The following is a 20,678-nucleotide window of genomic DNA, read 5'->3' as shown; positions in this document are numbered from 1 at the left end:
GTGGTAATGAAGATGATGATGATTACGGTGGTGTGGTGGGTTTAGTATTAGTGAAGATGATTTACGTGAATTTTCATGATGGTAATGATAATTGTCTAAATGATGATGGATGATGGATGATGATGGATGATGATTGGTGACTGATGATTGATGATGATGTTGATGATGATTATCTTCATAGTGGTGGAAAAAGGAGCTGTGTTCCTGTTGTTGTTGTTGTTGGTGGTGGTGGTGGTAATGATAATGATATACAGTAAGTCATAATTGACGGTTATAAAGTTACTTCATCCTACTTCCTGCATTCCTTGTAGCTTCTGATGTATGATTATGGAGAAAGGAAATAGGAAGGAAGAGAAAGAAGTGAAAAAGGAGAGAAATGAGAAACCGCGAAATAACAGAAAATGAAATTAGTAGATTTAGAAAGCAAATTTGAACAAGTAATGTAAATGAGAAAGAATGTGAGACATACAGCAGACAGAAAAAAGGGAATGATTAAAAAAAAAAAAAAAAAACGGTGAAAGGAATAAAAATATGAAAGACATGAGTAAGAAAAAAAGGAAAGAAAAAGAGATCGACGAAGGGAATGAAAACATGAGACGGAGACCAAACGGAAGAACTAAGGATAAGAGAATGAAAAATAAAGGAACTGAGGAAGAAGAGCAAAAAGGAACCCTGACTGAGCTGAGGATCTGACTCCAGACGCCTTTATTAGAATCCCAGGAAGTTCCTTTAACTCACTTCGACTTCTCTTGTTGCTTTAATACTGTATAGTGAAAAATGCAGCAGAAAGAAAGAAAAATACGGACTGAGTAAAAAACGACAAAAAGGAATGAAACAAAGAACAAGAAGAGACAGTGAATGGAAATGAAAAAGCGAAAAGGGGAAACAGAAAGGACATGACAGGAGGAAGAAAGAGGAAACATAAAAGTAAACTGGGAAAACTGGAAGAAAGAAGAACGGGAATGAAGTAACACGTGAAGTAAAGGAGAGGGATAGAAAGAAAAGTAAAGAAAATAAGAAAATGGATCACAAATGGTGCAGGTGTTAACTCGGATCACCTGTACTAGAGTCCCAGGCCGCTCCACCTTACTTCATCTTGCCTCCTACCTCGACGGTAAGTAATGACACGCTAATGGAGGAAGATAGAAAGATGGAAAGAAAATTAGTAAAGATAATCCAAAAGGAGAAGAGAGGAAAAGCAATGAAAAAACAAAAGACAACTATACAAGAAGATGTAGATAAAAACATATGAAAAGCAGGACAGAAACAAAACGAGCACTGTAATGAGAGAAAGCGAATGAGAGTAATAAGAGAAGAAAGAGAGTGAGACTGAGAAATAATATTGAATGAATACAAGGAAGAAGCAAAATATAAGTAAAGGTGAACAGATGATAGGAAAATAAAAGGATAAATTATAAGAAAATGGGATAAAGAGAAAATAATAATGACGAAAGGATTAAGAAATTTGGATGGGGGCAGAGAGAAAGGAGAGAGTGAACCAAAGAACAGAAAAAGCGAGAGGAGAAAGAATATTAGAAGGTAAGAAAATAGTGGATGGATAAAATAAAAAGAAGCCTCGAACATAATAGTAGGTCGAACTGGAGAAACCTTTGTTAGAATCTCAGGCGGCTCCACCTTACTTTACCTTGGTTCCTACTTGTCTTGTTGCTTTATTGCTATAATATAGTGATGAATGGAGAGAGAGAGAGAGAGAGAGAGAGAGAGAGAGAGAGAGAGAGAGAGAGAAAGAGAAAGAGAGAGAGAGACCCTAAGTAGATAAAAAAGGAGTCAGTACTGAGGCGGTAAATTTAACCTTTCCCACCTAATGTCTACCTGTATATAAATATAGGTACAATAAGAAATATAGAACTGCAAAGATAAATACATAAAGAAATAATATTTACATCTACCTATAATCCCGTAAAGAATGGTCATTGTCTTTGAGTTAGTTGTTTTACAGGAAGGGGCTCTAACCCTCCGCCAACCCACTAGTTGACACATGTGGAACACAAATGAGTTGGTTTTATGGTTACCACCCAGCGTTGTAGTTGGTTTCCTGGCTTACAGGAGAGTATTTGGCTTCTCTCTCAATATAAGCTACCTGAAAATGGAAGAAGCGTAAAAGAAAGTGACAGGAGAGATGGGAGAAATAGGAAGGGAAGAGGGCAGGTGAAGGAAGAAGTACGCCGTACTTCAAGTGAGTGGATGATGGCCGCTCCGACCTACCACCAATATAGAATTAAACTGATATATAATAATAGGTAGAATAGTGCTTCATTGATTGAACCCCGGCAGGCGAACGTCCAGCTCGAAGTAGACCTATCTCAGTCTTCTTCGCCTCCTGCTTACTACTTCTCCATCCTGTCTTGTAGCCTTCTCTTATCATACTCTCTCCATATTATCCTTCCTTTAATATACTTGATGCATCATACTTTGCTATACATTCACTAATTATGGTTCATATACTTTTCGTCGTACTCACTCTTTACTATACCTTTCCTTATGATACTCTCTTTATATTAATTTGGCATTCATTATTGTACTATCTGCATTGTACCTTCTCTCTCTCACTTACTATATTTCTGTCTCTGTGTTATATTCTCTTTATGTCACTTTCTTCACAGATCTAGTATCCTGTTTCAGCTGCCGCCAAACGATTGTATTCAGTTCAGAGTAAGTCATGGCAGCCTGAGAATCAACGTACATTTTGCTGAGTTGGCTTGGACAACATACTATTGCCACGGATATGAGAGAGAGAGAGAGAGAGAGAGAGAGAGAGAGAGAGAGAGAGAGAGAGAGAGAGAGAGAGAGAATCTCAGCTGATGGCATGAACTCGGTACACCTGTAGTAGAGTCCCAGGCCGCTCCATCATGCTTCATTTCGCCTCCTACCTCTCCTGTAGCTTGTGATGCTGGAAAACAATGGAGAAATACAGGAAGAAGCTGAAAGAATGAACCAGGAAAAGAAAGAAAATCAATAAAAGAAATGGAAAGAGACAGAAAATTGGGCTGGAAAAAAAAAAAAAAAGGGTGGGTGACTACAAGGAAGAAGAAATGTGAGTAAAAAAGAGGATAGATAGCAGGATATGGAAAAGAGAAACTGTAAGAGACTAGGTTGAAGAGAAGATAATCAAGGCGAAAGGATTAAGAAATGAGAAACGAGAAAGAAAGAAAAGAAGAAAAACGAAAGAAAGAAAAGAAAAGAGGACAGAGAATGGACATGGAAAAGTAATAAAATGGGGAATCGAAAAAAAAAAGAGAAGAGGGAAAAGAAACCAATCAGGAGAGCGTTGGTCGACCTGGAGAAACCTTTGTTAGCTTCTCAGGCCGTTCCATCTTACTTCACCTTGGCTCCTACTTGTCTTGTTGCTTTGTGGCTGCAATATAGTTAAAACAAAGGGAAGACAGAGAGAGAGAGAAAGAGGGAGAGAGAGAGAGAGAGAGAGAGAGAGAGAGAGAGAGAGGAAAAAAGTAAACGACCAAGAGGGGCAATAAAAGAAAATAATTTAAAACTTTAAGGAAAGTAACAATAAAGACAATTAAAAAGAGAACGAAAAGAGAAAACAGTAAAAAGACATAAAAAAAGATATGAATGAAATAAAGGTAACTACTGAGGATAAATATGAAAAAGAAAATCAAAAAGGTCAAGGTGTTAAGTGGGTACAGGTGTAGTAGAGTGGCAGGCCGCTCCACCTTGCTACATCACGCCTCCTACTCTTTATGGTGATGCTGAGTATGATGGTACTGATGAGGGTGATGCAGGTCAGTTCTGATGATAACCCAACTTCATCACGCCTGCTACATCTTTTATTGCTTGTGACACAATACAGGAGTACGTAGCAACACACAGCAAGTACAAATAACATGATGCCTGTTGGCCCATAACAAGGGTATCTGTTAGGGAAGCAACTGATTATAAGGATATAACCAATGTCTTTGAAAAAAGGAGACAAGAGATGAAGGCTCTGCCCTCAATATCCTCTGGACAACGGCAGGAAAAAGAAAAAAAAAACATCATTGTTGGAGACAATAAACATGCTGACATTTATAGACTTTTAAAAAATTCAGTAAAATACTATCTTGTTTGAAATCTGTAATAGATAATTCTTCAAATAAGAACATATAAAATCACAAAACATTCTCATATTTAAGTACAGTAAGGTCTTTTGGTACTGATGCTGATGTGATTAAAAGTGCAAAGAGAAACAGTCTGGGATGGTTTGGTCTCGTCGTGAGGATGGAAAGTCAATAACTGACTGGAGGAGTGCTTATGATTGAGGTGGAGGGGGAGAGTGGGAGAGGATGACCAAGGATATAATGAATGGACTGGGTAGAATGTTGTATGAGGGAAGGTGATGTGAGCTGGAGAGGGCATACAGACGGTAGGGAACAGAGAAAAGTGGAGGAGGAAGCCTGCAAAAGGTATCGGTGCCAACCCACCAGTGAATCTCGTCTCTTTAATGCTCCTGTACGAATCATGCCAAGTCTGTTCTTCGCTATACTAAAACCAATTTCACTCATACTACATGTTCTGAGCTCACTTGACTCAAATTCTTCCTGCCCCTTCTGACGGCTTCACAAAAATAATTCTTACAATTTTGCATCCTCCTCCTTCCCTCCTGATTTTTTTTTTTTACTTCGTTGTTAAAAACAACTCGTTGATCTATACATCTTTTACTTCTAGTAGTGAGATGTAAAAAAGATAGAAACTAATGTAAATACTAGCATCGATAGTGGAAAGACGAGAGAGAGAAAAAGAAAACGACCAAATTGACAAGGAAAGAAGAGAGTGAAGAATGACCAGGAGAAAGAAAGCAAAGGCGGGAGCAAAAGGTGACAAAGAAAGGAAGAAGGTAAACTACAAAAAAAGGCTACGAAAGAAAAAAAATGGAAAACGAACACTAATGAAAAAACAACAGAAAATACGGGAAATTAAGAAAGGCCGAGTGAAAAGGAGGGAAAGGAAAATATGTACAAGAAAAAAAGTAAAAAATATAATTGCATGAAAAAAAAAGTAAGTTGAATACACCTGTAGTAGAGTGGCAGGTGTGTTGGGCTTACTTCATCCCGCCTCCTACCTCTCTTGCAGCTTATGATGTAATATAATAGTGGCTTCGTGTCGTACTTACAAAGGATCCTAACACTCTTGCAGCTTGTGATGTAATACAATAGTAGCTCTGGTTCTTACCTGTATAGGATCCTAACACTCTAGAAGTTTGTGATGCTTTTATGTAGTAGATAAGAACCAAAAGTTAGAGAATGGAAAATAGAATAGGAAACAAAAGAAGCGTCAGTGGAAAAAGGAAAGAAAAACTAGTAAGGAAAAACGAGACAAAAAAATGAAAATAAAACGAAACCGCCAAGATTACAGGTCGAACACAAATCACTTTTGTTGGATTCTCAGGCAGCTCAGCCTTTCTTCTTCTTGACTTCTACTTCTCCTTGACTCCTACTTCTCCTCTTGCCTTATAGCTGTCAGTAACTAAGAAAGGGCAAGTACGTACAATAAGAGTGGGTAAAACAGAGTAAGTAAGAAAAGAATAAGAATTGGAACAGAAGAGGAAAATATAGTAATTAAAAAAAATAGATACAAATATGTAAAAAACAGGGGTGGAATAGAGAAAAAGATAGCGAGAAAGGAAGAATGAAACTGGGAACGAAAAAACAGTGGGATATAAAGAAATAGGGGTTCGATGACGGGTAGGAGGTTTGAACATGATTCAGGTGTAGTGGCGTCTCAGGCCGCTCCACCTTACTTCACCTCGCCTTCTACCTCTCTTGTAGCTTGTGATGATGCAATATAATGCCCAGATCTAAGGAGCTGATGAGGATAATGCAGGTGATATTGATGATGATGATGATAACAGTGATGATAATGGTGTTGGTGGTGATGGTTAAACTGATATAGATTAGGTTTGATGAGACGTTTATTGTATGGATATTGTTGTTGATGATGATGATGATGATGATAATGGTGTCGCGGTGGTGGTGTAGTGGTGGTGGTGTAGTGCTGGTGATGGTGGTGGTGATGATGTTGGTGATATACAGCAGTTTAGTACTGCTGATGATAACCTTATTTCATCTCGTTCCTTACCTGTCTGATAGCTTGTGATGCCGTAATATAGCGGACAATGATGGAATTAAGACAGAACGTAAAGCAGTAAAGATGAAAGGAAATGGGAAATAAAGAAAGACTAGGAACAAGACGATAATAAATGAGAAAGGAAAGTCAGAGTTTATAATGAAAATATCAACGAATAGGAGATGGAAAGGCCAAATTAAACAAAGCAAACAGTGAAAAAAATAATTGTAAAAAGGACAAGAATAAAGGTTTTGTTTGATTACAGTCAAAAGTCTTTATTTTCTTTTTATGTCTCTCGTTTCCTAGCAAAACGAGAGGAAGGACCAAAATATAAGTAGTATAGGCAAAGAAAGAAAGAAAAAGAAAAAACAAAAAAGTATAAAATAGGAACCTTCAGTGTATCCGGGTTCAAACTCGAGACACCTTAATTAGAGTCCCGTACAGCTCCACCTTACGTCTCCTTGGCTAATAAACCCCTTGTTGCTTTATTGCTGTAATATAGTGATGAAAAAGGAGACGGGAGGAACAGGAAAAAATCTATCTATCTATATACCTAGGCTGCTTCCCCCAAGGAATGTGAGGTAGCCGAGACAGGACGACACACTCCCCATTTACTCATCCATTCAAACACATTCATTTGCAACTTAGCCCTAAAGGGGAGAACGGACAGATCCTCACCGCACCACACCGCACAAGGGTCAACTGCCCAATGCAATCAGTAACATCCTCAGCAGGGCCCGACAGCAGAGCTGGTTTACCCCTGCCACATCATAACAGACTCATCCCCTTACCCTCACCTGACCTGACTAGCTGGTCAGACCAAATGCGGGAGAATATCTCCTCAGGGCTGCGTCATCACTTATTCATTTACAATTTCTCTCCATTTATTTCTGCCACGCACAGCCACTCTTCCTTGCTCAACGGATATCCCTATCTCATCCAGCGCTCTCTTCACACTGTCCATCCATCCTATTCGTGGTCTTCCTCTCAGCCTTACACCTCTCACATCAGATCTAGTTATCTTTTTCACCAATCGCTCATTATCCATTCTCTCCATATGGCCAAACCATCGCAACACCCTCTGCTCAACTCTACCAGCCATCTCCCGAACAACTCCAGTTCTCCTTCGCACTTCATCATTTCGCACTCGATCCATACACTTCACTCCACACATACTTCTCAGACACCTCATCTCCATTACATTCAAACTTTTCCTCTCTGCTACACCCATATTCCATATTTCAGCTCCATATAATGCAGTCGGTACCACAACACCCTCATACAGACTTCTTTTTACATTCCTTTTAAGCGGACGACATCTAAACACTTTTTTCATTCCTCCCAGCACCTTTCCTACTTCATTTATTCTGAACTTCACTTCTGCATCTATTCTTCCATCCACAGCAACATGTGACCCTAGATATTTAAAACACTCTACCTCCTCAAGCAACTCACCATTCAAAACTATATTCATCCCCCTACCATCTACCGACCTCGTACACTTCATCACTTTACTCTTATTCTCATTTACTTTCAATTTCCTCCTTTCACACACCCTTCCAAACTCCTCTACCAACTGTCTCAATCTCTCCTCTGAATCAGCCACCAGTGCAGTATCATCTAAAAACAGCAGCTGCTTCAGATTCTACTCTCCACCATCAACATTCACCAGACTCAGACCTCCACCTGAAACTCTTGTATTCACCTCCCTTACAACACCATCCATGTAAATATTAAACAACCAAGGCGACATCACACATCCCTGTCACAGCCCCACTCTCACGGGAAACCAATCACTCACAGCATTTCCCACTCTTACACACGCTGTACTATTTACATAAAAACTTTTCACCTCTTTTAGTAACCTACCTTCAAGTCCATACATTCTTAAAACAGTCCACAAAGGCTCCCTATCAATTCTATCGTACGCTTTCTCTAAATCCATAAATGCCCAAAACACATCCCTGCCTTTCGCTAAATACTTTTCACACACTTGTCTCACCGCAAACACCTGATCCACGCATCCCCTCCCTCTCCTAAAGCCAAACTGCTCGTCACCAATTACTCCTTCTGTACCCTCTCTAACTCTCATAATTAACACTCTACCATACCCCTTACCTACAACACTCAACAGACTTATACCCCTAAAGCTAGTACATTCATATTTATCACCCTTGCCTTTATACAATGGGACCACACAAGCACTTGCCTAGTCAATTGGCACCATACCTTTCACAAAGCACACATTCAACAATCTTACTAACCAGTCAACAATAGTCACTCCACCACCCTTCAGGCATTCCACAGCACACCCATCCATACCTGAAGGTTTCCCTGTTTTCATCTCCTTTACTGCCTTCTCCACTTCCTTCTTCGTGATCAAAGAATCATTCAACTCTCCCAACACATTTATTCCATGCACCCTTTCATCCGCCACAATCTCAGGCACCCTTTCCTCCTCTACATTTAACAATCTTTCAAAATACTCTGCCCATCTCTTCCTTACTGCATCCATCTCAATTAACATCCTTCCATCCTCTGCTTTTACTCGATCTTCCTTTCCAGACTCTCCTTTTCGCACCCCTTTCACCTCCTTCCAAAACATTTTCTTATTCTGTTGAAAATTCTCTGTCGGCCGTCTACCCCACCTCTCATCTGCTACCGATTTAGCATCACGCACAGCCCTTCTTGCCCTATTCCTCTTTTCCTTATACCTCTCATATAACATCTCATCCTTCCTCTGCAGCCACACTTCATATGCACGTCTCTTCTCAGCCACAGACATACTTACTTCCTCGCACCACCATTCACTTCCTTTTCTGACAGCACCACCCATACGTCTCACACCACACACCTCTTCTGCATGCCCCACCAAAGCACTCTTAAATAACTGCCATTCCACCTCCACACTGCCATTTTCCCGATCTTTCACTGCGTTCCACTCATCTTTCAGTTTCTCCTGATACTCTATCTTTTTCTCTCTTTTATCCAACTCACTCTTTCAAAACCTTCCTGCCACACCTAACCCTCCTAGCTCTCACCCATCTCTTCTCTACTCTTAACTTTTCCTCCACCAGGTAGTGGTCAGACATACCTCCACCCTCCCCTCTCAGAACTCCCACATCCAACAATCTTCCTATTACATTCCTAGACACAACCACATAGTCCATCAAAGCTCTATCAACAACCCTTCCACCCTCCTGTCTCACCCATGTATACTTATAAATATCTGTCTTCTCAAACAGCGTATTTCCAATCACCATCTCTCGCTCAACACACATCGCTATCATTCGTTCCCCATTTTCATTTCTTCCAGGCACACCATGCATACCAACTACACCTTCAACTGCTACATTTCCCACTCTAGCATTCAGATCTCCCATCATTACCACATTCACATTCGCTCCAAAACTCTGTAGACACTCATCAACATCATTCCAGAAAGACTCCCTCTCTTCTTCATCCCTTTCACTACCAGGCCCATATGCACTCACAAACACCCACAAGTCCCTTTCAAATTTCGCTTTCACCCACATCAGTCTCGATGACACCTCCTTCCATTCAATCACACACTGCTGTACTTCCGGACTCACTAACAAGGCCACACCTTCTCTTGCCCTTCCTCTATCAACACCTGACAATCTTCCATTCACACTTCCAAACATAGACTAACCCTTCCCTTTCATCTTCGTTTCACTCAAAGCTAACACATCCAACTTTCTTCTCACAAACATTCTCCCAATCTCCTCCCTTTTAGCCTCAATCGTACTACATCCACGCACATTCATAGACCCAATCTTAAGGGTACGGGGATACCTCCATCCCCCATCCCTTTCTCTGGCCTGTCTCTTTTAGGATCTAAAAAACAGAGGAGGGGGTCCCTAGTCCCCTCACCCCGCCCCTTTTAGTCGCCTTTTACGACACGCAGGGAATACGGTGGCAGTATTCTTCCTAAAAATAAGGGAGGGAATAATGAAAGAAAAAAACGACAAGGAATGAAATGGGTGAAGGAAGGTGAGAAAAGAAAGGAAGACACAAAAAAGTAAGAAGGGCAAAGCAAACTTCAATATTAAAAAGAACTGGGAGAAAGAATGAAATACTAATGAAATATTGGAATGGGAACGAAAAAAAGCGGAAAAGAAAGAGAATTAGGTGTAAATGGTGAAGGTGGATAATGATGATGATGATGATATATCCAATGTTGAGGATGGTGATGATGATGACGGTGATGCAGGTCAGTGTTCATGACAATAACCTTACTTCATTTCACCTCCGACCTCTTATAGCCTGTGTTTATATAATGTAATGGAGGTAGAAAGGAGGACAAAAGATAAAGAAAAATGGGGAAAAGTGACATTTATATCATAATGAAAAGAAAGAAATACAGAACAAAAGAAAAATGAGTTTATCAGTGAAGTAAGTGCCAGAGAATCGGAGATAGTAGGGAAAAGGCGAAAAGGAGAGGGAAATGATAACAAGATAAAAGAAAGGATTTAAAAAGAAAAAAGAGAATGAACAAAAAAAAAAAAAAAACGTGAACAAGAAACACACACACACACACACACACACACACACACACACACACACACACACATTAATCCTGCACACGGCCTTGCTTAGACCCTTCACTCCTATGATGTAGAGCCTGGAGCGTCTCTACCAGAGGTTCAGTCCATCTATAGTTGACGATTTTTGGATGCCGTGGAACTGCACCGTAGAACTGAGAGTCAAGTGAAAAAAAAAAAAAAACACCACATCACACCACACTACACCACACCACACCACAGAAGAAAGAACGGGAATAAAGCAACACGTCAAATAAAGGAGAGGGAAAGAATGAAAAGTAGAAATAAAAATGAATTTGAAGGATAAATGGTATGGTGTCCATTCGGTCCACCTGTGCTAGAGTCCTAGGCCGCTCCATCTTAACCTCATCTCGCCTCCTACCTCTACTGTTGGTTATGACACGGTAATGGACACACAAAGGCAGAAAGAAAATAAGTAAAGGTGACCTAAAAGGAGAAGATGGGAAAAGCAATGAAAAAAGAAAAGACAAATATGCAGGAAAAAGTAGATAAAGAAATACGAAAGACATGAAAGAAAGAAAACGAGCACTTCAATGACAGAAGCTAGTGAAACAAATGAGTGAAGGAAGAAAGTGAGATTGATAAAAATTATTGAATGAATACAGTGAAGAAGAATAAAGTAAGTTAAGGAGAAAAGATAATATGAGATGAAAAAGAGAAATTATAAGAGACTGGGATATAGAGAAAAGTATAAGGGCGAAATTTTTAACAAATTAGGACGGGGACAGAGAGAAAGGAAACAATGAACGAAAGAGCAGAAAAAGGGACAAAAGGAGGAATATTAGAAGTAAAAAAAAAAGTGGATGCATAAAAAATAAAAATAAAAAGAAGCGTTCGTGTGGATGTGGGTCGAACTGTAGAAACCTTTGTTAGAATCTCAGGCCGCTCCACCTTACTTCGCCTTGGCTTCTTCTTGTCCTGTTGCTTTATTGTTGTAATATAGTGAAGAGAGAGAGAGAGATAGAGAGAGAGAGAGAGACCTTAACTAGGTAAAAAAAGGTGTTGGTACTGAGGCAGTAAACTTAACCTCTCCCGCGTAATGTCTACCTGTATATAGATATAGGTAGGAAGAGAGATACACAGGTAAACAGATCAATAACCAAAGAAATTATCTATCTATCTATAGCCATACACCTCAATATATATCTTTGTGTTAGTTCTTTTACGGGAAGGGGCGCCAAGCCTCCTCCAACCCACTTGTTGACACGTAAAGAAAACGTATTGTTATGAGTCCATATTATAATTACAAATCATAATAGATAGATAGATAAATAGATAGATAGACAGCTCCATGCGAGCCTGGGAAAGGGAAATGATCTTGCAAGTTAACTGAGGAAATGTTGACGACAGATAGGAAGTAGTGAAGTCAGGGGATGATGTAGGTAGTGTGTCAGCGAGATAGCAGGCGAACAAAGCCCTAGTGACATACACACATACTCACACACAGGTTTCTGGAACTTTCCAACCACAGTGTAACACACGTGACACGACCCCTGTTTCACCAGAATTTAGGAAAGAGAGCTCAGAAGGAGGCTAGCATTTGAACCGACAGGTAGTGGAGAGAGTGAACAAGAAAGAGGGGCCCAACTAGACTTCTATCTATCTATCTATCTATAGCCTAGACTTACTTATTATATTGTCTCTGTAAGACATACCCTGCTCGACTTGGATTTCTCTGAAGATAATAAATTAAGATCCACTCACTGTATTCATCTTTAATTCCTACTACAAGAAATCGAGAGTGACATCTAAACAATATGGTTATTATCTAACAGTGTAAATGGTTTCCTGGCTTACAGGAAACTATTTGGCTTGTCTCTCAATATTAGTCACCTGAAAAGGAAAGATGTGTAATAGAAAGTGACAGGAAGATAGGAGAAATATGAAGAGAGGAGGGCAGACATAGAAAAAAAAGGTAAATGTGAAGGAAGAAGTAGACCACACTACACCAAGTGAATGGATGAAGGTCGCCACGATCTACCACAAGTATAGAAATAAACTGATGTATAATAGGAGGTAGGACAGTGCTCCATTGATTGAACCCCTACCGCCCAACGTCCAGATGGGAGTCGATCTACCTCGGTCTTCACCTCCTGCTTACCACTTCTCCATTTTGTCTGTTATTGTTCCTTCTCTTATGATATCTTTATTATCCTTCTTTAATTATACTTTCTGCACCATACTCTGCTATACAATTATCATGATTCATATTATACTTTTTCATCACACTCACTCTTTCCCATGCGTTTCCTTATCATATTATCTTTATTATATTAATTTGACATTCATTATCGTACTATCTGCATTATACCTATTTCTATCATACTTACCGTATTATACAATGGAATGTTTTCATCATACTCTCTCTTACTATATTCCTGTCTCTGTGTTATATTCTCTTTACTTCACTTTCTTCACAGATCTAGTATCCTGTTCCAGCTGCTACCAAATGATTATATTCAGTTCAGAGTGAGTCATGGCAGCCTGAGAATCAACGTACATTTTGCCGAGTTGGTTTGGTGAACATACTAGTGACACGAAAATTGGAGAAAAAGAAAGAAAGAGAAAGAAGAAAAATATACGTAAAGATTAGGACAAACAATAGAAGATGGAAAAAAGAAATTTAAAAAAATTGGATGCAGGGAAGATGTTAAGGCTAAAGCATTAAGAGAAACGAAACGACAGGTAATAAAAGATAAAAGTAACAAAGACTGATCAGAAAAGAGGACAGAAAAAGAAAATAGAAAAACAACGAAACGTGAAAAGGAATATAACAAAATAACAAGAAGCTGTGCCAGGGCACATCCAACCCGTCCCCGGCAGTCGTTTCAGTGTTGACGTATAAACACAACAGGATATCTAGTTAAATACGTCATATATCAAATTTGGAGTGAATTGAGTGAAAATTGACGAATTTATGCCCATCTGAAATTTTAGGCCCGACCCACATGACATCCATCCCCCTACCTCTAACTGGGGGGTGGCACCCGTGATGTCATGAGACATGTTGTAGGATGCAGATTTGAAAGATGCACCTATAGTTATTGGTTTCATGTCGATATGATGAATTTGAAAGGAGTTATGGTGAAAAAACGATTGGTTTATACTTTTTTCGAACCTACAGCCTGGTCCTCGGCCCAGTATAGACCCAAATTTAATTAGGTGATCAGGAGGTCATAGCCCATCATCCTTGTACTTTTAGTCAAATTGCACCAAGAGTTTTCGCGTAAAGTTGTTCACGGACATACAGAAAAACAGACAGACAAACCGAGTGAAACCAATACCCGTCCCCCAGCCCCTCCGGGACGGGGACAGGTAAATCGAAGCCAGTTTGACGATTCTGGGCCGAACCTGAGAAACCTTTTCTTTAAATCTCAGGCCATTCCACCCTACTTCACTTTGACTCCTATTTGTCCTGTTGCCTATTGCTGTAATATAGTGAAGGAGAGAGAGAGAGAGAGAGAGAGAGAGAGAGAGAGAGAGAGAGAGAGAGAGAGAGAGAGAGAGAGAGAGAGAAGTAAAATATTGAAAGGGAATGCAAGAAAGTTAGACACAGGAAACGAGAAAGGAGAGATAAGGGAAAGGTCAAAGAAGCTTATGGAAAAAACGGAAATCGAGAAATAAAAGATATGACTTTACGTAATAGGGAAAGAACAAGAAGAAGAAGTAAGCTAAAGACAAAAGGTTCAAGGTGTTAAGTGGGTACAGGTGTGGCAGAGTGGCAGGCCGCTCCACCTTGCTACATCACGCCTCCTACTCTTTATGGTGATGCTGAGTATGATGGTACTGATGAGGGTGATGCAGGTCAGTTCTGATGATAACCCAACTTCATCACGGCTCCTACATCTTTTATAGCTTGTGAGACAATACAGGAGTACGTAGCAGCACACAGCAAGTACAGATAATAGGAGGCCTATACGCACATGACGAAGTTATATTTCTGGGAAGCAATTGATACTAAGAATATAACCAACGTGTAAAAGAAAAGGAGAGCAGAGAGGAAGGCTCTCTTCTGCCCACTGCACCCTCTGGATAACGGAAGGAAAAAGAAAAAAATATGATTGTAAGAGAGAACAAACCTCTAAGTTTTTGTAGATTAAAAAAAATAAAAGTAAATACTCTTGTGTCTGTGATCTCTAATCTCAGATTCTTATAATAAGAACATATAAAATCCAAGAATGATTTCTTATTTAAGTAGAGCAAAGTCTTGTTTTGGCACTAATGTTAATGTGATTGAAAACGTGAAGAGGAATAGTCTGAGACTGGTTGAACACGTGGAGTGCATGGAGAATGAAAAACTGACTAGAAGAGTGTATGAGACTGAGGTGAAGAGAAAGAATTGGAGGGAAAGATAAAGGATATGATGAAGGGACAGAGTAGGTTGATGTATGATAGAAAGTGGGTTGGGGTGGAGGGAGGGCAACCTAATAATAGAGTTTGGGCGACGTGGAGGCGATTTGTTTGTGGGCACCTCTTATTGGATTAATGTGTCTGGCTATAAACATAGATAAAAGGCGCTGTCTTTGGTGGGGGTTAAGTTACATGCACACCCGCAAGAAAGGATTTTCCATGTAGTAATTAAACCCTTAAATACGGGTTGCCATGGTCATAATTTAACTATTTAATGACCTAAAAACCCTTTGTAGTGGTCCAATGCATCACCAGACATTACAATGTTCGCGTCGAAAGTGTATTTTGAGATGATTTATCAACAAATATGGTTAAATTATGCCAAAATACGGCATAAACTAGTGTATTTTGAGATTCAATATTGTAGTGGCTTTTGTCCTATTTATAAAGGATCTTTCCACTCTCAGCAGTCTGTGGGGCTCAAATACTGTTGAGAATTTTGGTCATATTTATAAATGACCCTACCCCTTTTGCATTTTGTAATGTTGTAATATTGTTTAGAAGAAAAGGGTCATACAATGAAATATATGAGAACAGGAAACAAAAAGTATGTCAATGGCAAGAGGAAAGAAAAAATAGGAAAGAAAAACGTGACGAAAAATATAAAGGAATCGCCAGGATTACACATCGAACACAAAAAACTTGTTGGATTCTCAGGCGGCTCCATCTTACTTTACCTTGACTCCTACTTCTCTTGTTGCCTTATTGCTGTTACATAGCTATGTGAGGGTAAGACAATCGGAATGAGTAAAACAGAGAATGTAAGGAAAGAATGAAAACTAACGCAGAAGAAGAAAACATAAGAACTGAAAAAAGATTGAGAAATGAAATACAGATAAGTAAATAACAAGTGTACAATAAAGAAAAAGAGAAAGGAGAATAAAAACATAACGAAACAAAAATAGGGAAATAAAGAGAAGGAGGTTCGCTGTCGGGGTGAACGTTTGAACCCGATTATGGTGCAGTCGAGTCTCGGGCCGCTCCACCTTACTTCACCTCGCCTCCTACCTCTCTTGTAGCTTGTGATGATGTAACATAATGCCCTGATCTAAGAAGCTGATGATGGTAATGGAGGTGATATTGATGATGAAGATGATGTTGATGATGATGATGGTGGTTTTGGTTATGATGGTTAAACTGTTATCGATTAGAATTGGTGAAATTTTAATTGTATGGATATTGATGATTATGATGGTGATTATGATGATAATGGTGTTGTGGTGGTGTAGTGGTGGTGATGTTGGTGGTGGTGGTGGTGATAATCAACAGCTTAGTACTGGTGATGATAAACTTACTTCATCTCCTTTCTTACCCGTCTGTTAGCTTGTGATGTTGATATACAGTGGGCAATGAAGGAAGGACGAAAGAAAGTAACGCAGTAAAGATAAATGGAAATGAGAAAGAAAGGAACAGTACCAATAAGACGGAAATGAAAGGAAAAGGAAAGTCAGACTTAATAAGGAAAATATCAATGAAAGGGAAATAGAAAGGAGAAAATAAAGCAAAACAAGCTGTGAGAGAGAAAATAGAAAAAACAAAACAAAAAGTATTTGATGGATAAGTATAAAAATAGTTTATTTTTCTTCTTTCTCTTCTTACTACAACGAGCGAATAGGATACAAAATATAAGGAGTACTGTATAGGCTCAAAAGGAAAGAAGAAGAAAAAGCCTATAAACAAGAGAGAACCAAAAAGGAACCCTAACCCAACTGAGGGTCGAACTCCAGACACCTTCATTTGAGGCCCAGGCCGCTCGACCTTACTTCACCGTGGCTCCTACTTCCCTTGCTGCTTTATTGCTGTAATGTAGTGGAGAAAGGGAAAGAAACGGGAAAGAAGAGAGGGAACAATGAAAGAAGAAAAATACAGAACAAATGAAACAAGGAGAGAAAGGTGAAAAGAGAGAAGAAGCGGCATAAAAGTATGAAAGGTACAAAGTTATGGATAATTTGATAGAAAGAAGAATAGGAAAACAAGGATGAAACAATCATGAAAAACAGACGTAATTAAGGAATGTGGGAAAGTAAGAAAATGAGGTATAAATAGTAAAGGTAAATAATGATGATAATGGTGAAGTGAGAAGGTATTCGTGATTGTGATGATGATGATGATGATGTAGGTCAGTGTTCATGACAGCAACTTTACTTCATTTCACCTCCTGTAATATAATGGAGGGTGAATGGAGGAAGAAAGAGAAAAAAGTGGGAATAATGAGAAATAGTTTAATATGCAATGAAATAAAGGAAATAAACTGTTAATGAGTGAAGCAAATGCCAGAGAATCGGAGATAATATGGATAAGGCAAAAAAGACACGGGAATAAAAACAACATAGAAGAAAGGATAAAACACAAAGAAGAAAGGAGAAAAGAGGAGGAAGAACGAAAAAATAACAAGAAAATCACATAAACACGCGCTCACACACACATACACTCTGGGACACAAACAACACTAACATTATACCCACTCTCTCAAAACTAGTGTTTGTAGAGACATATTTACGTAGATAGATAGACAGATGGAAAGACAGACAAATAAAGTGAGAAAAGAAGCGAGTTCCCGAAGACAAGGCTGGAACTCAGTACACCTGTAGTTGAGTCTCAGGCCTCTCCAGCTTACTTCATCTCGCCTCCAACCTCTCTTGTAGCTTGTGATGCTGTAGCTAATGATTGTGGAGCTGAAAGTCAGGTGACGACGATGATGATGATAATGATAATGATTACTATAATGATTATGACTGCAACAGTGATGTTTAAGGATACGTTTGATAATAATAACTTTTACAATGATAAAAATGGTGGTCATAGTATTGATGATCATAATGAGAACAACTGATGATGAAGATATGATGATGTATATCTGAGTATAATGGTGATGATAAAGGTAATGTTGGTTAGTTCTAATGATATCCTAGTTTCATCCTACCTCTTTGGTAGCTTATGATGATGTACACAGGAGTACATAGGAAGTACAGATACAGGAGGCCTATTGGCCCATAACCAGTGTTGTATACGTACTACTGGCTCAAAGTAATGGCACTATCGCTACCACTACTTGCATCATAATGTACTGTCACTTCCACTACAGCTAACTTTTTACAAAACTAGTCCACTAGCGCTACTCTAGTGGCTGGCGCTACTATAAATACAAATAGATTTATTCCGATAATATTTGTGCAATAATTGTATAGCGGTACTTGGTACTGATGCTTATATCAGAAAGCACATCCCTGATGCAACTTAGGGCTTTCATTTACTCAAACTTAATCAACACATTTATTGTATATTAATTGCATTCACAAAAAATACACGCACATTAAAAAATAAATAATCCTCGTGATAATAACAAATTAGTTTCTTCATGAGTAAATCTAAATTGACCGAGTTAAATAGGCAACATATCAGGAATATATGTAAAATCCGCAACCGTATCCGCATCCGTAGAGCATCCGGTTTAAAATAGAAATCCGCATCCGCTTCTACGTTTTGACTAAACTCAACATCCGCATCTGCATCCACATCTGTACCTGCTGAAAGAGGATGTTGCCCATGTTTACAACTGTGTTAATACTTAGATTTGTCACTCTGTCTGTCTGTCTGTCTGTCTGTCTGTCTCTCTCTCTCTCTCTCTCTCTCTCTCTCTCTCTCTCTCTCTCAAAGTATAAAAAGTGGAATCATTAGAAAGTTTTGTTTTTTCTTTAAACAAACAATTTCGTAAAGTATGAAAGAGAAAGAAAAGAGAAAGAAAAGTGTAGAAATAAAAGATGGAAAGAAAAGAATGAAAAGAAAAGAACAGAGACCAAAAAAAAAATAAAGATGGGAGAAAGGTGAAAGAATAGGAAGTATAGACACAGAAGAAAAGAAAAAGGCAGCGAAGGAAATAGGGAGAAGGAAAACCTGAACAAGAAATAAACTGAAAGAGGATGCATTAAAAGGAAAAAAATATCGAAGGAAAAAGAGGGACTACCAATCAAGGTGCCAATCAAGGTGTGAACTCGGTACACCTGTATGAGTCCCAGGCCGCTCCACCTTACTTCATCTTGCCTCCTACCTTTCTTGTGGCTTGTGATGCTAATGTAGCTAATGATGCTGGTGTTAACTGTGATGATGCTGAGGGTGCTGATGATGGTGAGGTTAGTAGTGGTCAAAGTGATGGTGATTGTGATATAGTTTAGTGTTACTGATGATAATGATAATATTTTGGATGGTGGTGATGGTGATGGTACTGATGATGATGGTGATGTGTAGTAGGATAGTAGTGATGATAATATCCTTATTTCATCTAATCTCTTGCTTCTCTTGTAGCTATATATGTAATGAGGAAAGAAAGGAGTGAAGAAAACAAAGAATATAACAAGAAAAATAAAGTCAGTGAACAAGTAATGATATAAAAATTGCAAAGAAATAAAAATACGAAAAAAAAAAAGAAAGGGACAAACAATCATAGATGCAAAAATGAAAGTAACAAGAAAATGGGATAAAAAGAAGATCGAAAAAAGACAGGAACAGAAATTAAGCAACGAGAAAGAAAGAATGAAAGAAAAGGAAGAAGGGATAAAAAGAAATATAACAATTATACCCGGAAAAAGAAAGAACGGAAATGAGAGAGAGAGAGAGAGAGAGAGAGAGAGAGAGAGAGAGAGAGGTTTCATCAATGATCCCCGGTGTCATATGCACGGAGTGACTTATGCTGGAAGTTACCGTTCCCTTCTCTTTAGGTTAAAATAACCTAACGAAACCTAAACTATCCTTAACCTAACCTAACCTAACCTAACCTTATCCTAGATGAACCTAACCTGAATAAACCTAAACTACACTAATCTTAATTCACGAAATGACTGATTTCACAATCTGCCTGTAATATACATACTGTATATGTATTTATCTATTTATCTATCTATATCTCTATCTATCTGTCTATCTATCTATGTATCTGTCTATATTATATATATATATATATATATATATATATATATATATACATATATATATATATATATATCGACCTTTAGTTACCTATAGGTCGGAAAGACATCCAAATATCTTCCTGACACATGTATTTCATAAAATGTTGATAAATGGCACAATACTTGAGATAACATGTGGACACTTTCAGCACAGCAGCTAAAACGCCAGTCGGCGCATACGCACTGAGCGGAACGGTACCTTCCAGCATAAGTCACTCCGTGCATAGGACACTGGGTCCAATTCGAGACACCTTTGTTAGTGTCTCAGCCGCTGCACCTTACTTCACCTTGGCTCTGATTTTTCTGTTTATTTTATTGTTTTCGTATGGTTAAGGAAGGCAAAACTATGACAGGAGAAAGAAAAATGGCAAAAATGAAGAGTAGAAAGAAAGAAGGAATTAGAACAGAATAAGCAAAGAAGAATGATGAAGTAAAGAGAGCAAGTGAGAAACAGAGAGAAGAACAAGAATGAAACAAAATGCGAATTAAAGGCGAGAAGGAGAGAAAGATAAATGGGAGTAAAGAACTTTTGGTGCCATAAAAATAGAAAAAGTGTTATCACTTTTATCTCGCCTCGTACCTCTAATGAGGATTGTGATGCCATAAATTAATGGACAAGAAAAAGAACAAAGGCTGG

This window comes from Coenobita brevimanus, chromosome 55, assembly GCF_032717465.1.
Source record: "Coenobita brevimanus isolate Jiangsu-jjx chromosome 55, ASM3271746v2, whole genome shotgun sequence".
NCBI lineage: Eukaryota > Metazoa > Arthropoda > Malacostraca > Decapoda > Coenobitidae > Coenobita > Coenobita brevimanus.
Note: the sequence above shows the minus strand (reverse complement) of the source record.